A 1,743-nucleotide genomic window follows, 5' to 3' on the forward strand; every position below is an offset into this window, starting at 1 on the left:
GCGCTCGCGGCTTCGGAGTCACACGGCTCCCCGGCCTATGTTGTCTACAAGGTGGGAGGTGATCCTGTGGATCACCAATTCTTCAGCGAGCCGCCCAAGGAGATCCCGCATGGGTATATGTATGCTTATATACTGGATAATAATAATCCAGTGCACTCAGTGCAGAGGGTGACTGGAGGAGTTTCTGGGGCAAATGCTGACAAACAAGCGTGGCTAGCTGCCTATGCCACCAGGCCGAGTCATAATAGTGCGCACTCGGCCCTAGGAGCGCAGACGGTAGATCAGATCAGTGCCATCCTAAGAGATCAACTTGGCATTCTACCAAAGATGAGGGTGATCTGCTACACTAAGCCGTATCCTAGTGACTATGATTTAATTCCTGATATGAACTGGGGTGTCCGATCTTCCGTCAGGTGAAGGAAAACTCGTTTTGGTCGGAATGCGACACACCAATCCGGCTTCAAGTCAGCAACTCGAACCCCGCAATCTTAGCACCACAACTCCTCTGGTTATCAACCGTAGTCACAATCCGGTTGACCTTGCCGAGAAGGCTAATCCCTGCCTGCAAAACAAAGAACACAAGCAAGAACTGGAAAGAAACGCAGCACTCAAATTGAAGTGACAACTGCAGATGATTGATTAAGCTCGAAAGTTGGGGTTCTACAAACCGAAAGACGACGACTGTTCAAAGACAGATTGATCTAAAGCAAAACCCGAACCCTAATAAGGGCGGCGGCTACTGAAATATAGGGAATAGGGGCGTGGCTTCCCCCTGAACGCGCCCCTAATGGGCTCAACAAAGATACACGGCCCAAAGGCCAAAATACAATGTCGCAGCACCGGAACAGAATCTGGACGCCAACTTCCTCAGACAATTTCCGACGACTCAGAAGGAGTTTGGACCTGAAACCAACGCCAATAGAAGCTCCATGAAATTATCTTTCCGTCCATATGTGGATCGTCGAATTCGGACTTCGGATGTGGCCTGGGCATCCAATTTACATCAGGCTGCTCCTGGACTCCGAGGTCGACTCGAAGTTAAATTGGATTGGGTCTCCATGTGGCTTGGCGGCCCTTGCTGTTCCTCCACACCTCCATGCTCCTCTCCATGTGTTCCCTGGACCTCTCCGTGGTTCCTAATCATATTGTAAAAATTAGGTAGCAAACCATTCTCACAATTATTAACAGAAACGCTTAGGAGCGAGCTCACCTCTAAATTTAGTTGTCGCGCCCGAGCTCTTGTGATTGGAGCTTGAATGGTTTGAATGTCCAGCGAAGGAACCTCTTGTATATCCATAGGAGTGATGTCCTCATCATCCTCCCCCTCTTGAATCGGAGTCATCCTCGACTCAAGCACATCTTCTTCTCCCAAGTAAGGTTTCAAATCTGAAATGTTAAAGGTGGGACTAACCCCAAACTTGGGAGGCAACTCAAGTTTGTATGCATTATCATTAATTTTCTCAAGTATTTTGAATGGACCATCAGCTCTTGGCATTAACTTAGACTTCCTCAAATCTGGAAAATGTTCTTTTCTCAAGTGCAACCACACAAGATCACCCGGTTCAAGCTTTAATTCTTTCTTACCTTTGCTACCAGCAACTCTATATTTTTCAGTCATCTTTTCAATATTTTGCTTAGTTGTTTCATGTATTTTCAATATAAATTCAGCACGTTCTTTAGCCTCACTATGAATTCGCTCACTAGTAGGCAAAGGTAAAATATCAATAGGAGCGCGGGGGTTAA

The sequence above is a fragment of the Panicum hallii genome, chromosome 5, assembly GCF_002211085.1.
Source record: "Panicum hallii strain FIL2 chromosome 5, PHallii_v3.1, whole genome shotgun sequence".
Classification (NCBI taxonomy): domain Eukaryota; kingdom Viridiplantae; phylum Streptophyta; class Magnoliopsida; order Poales; family Poaceae; genus Panicum; species Panicum hallii.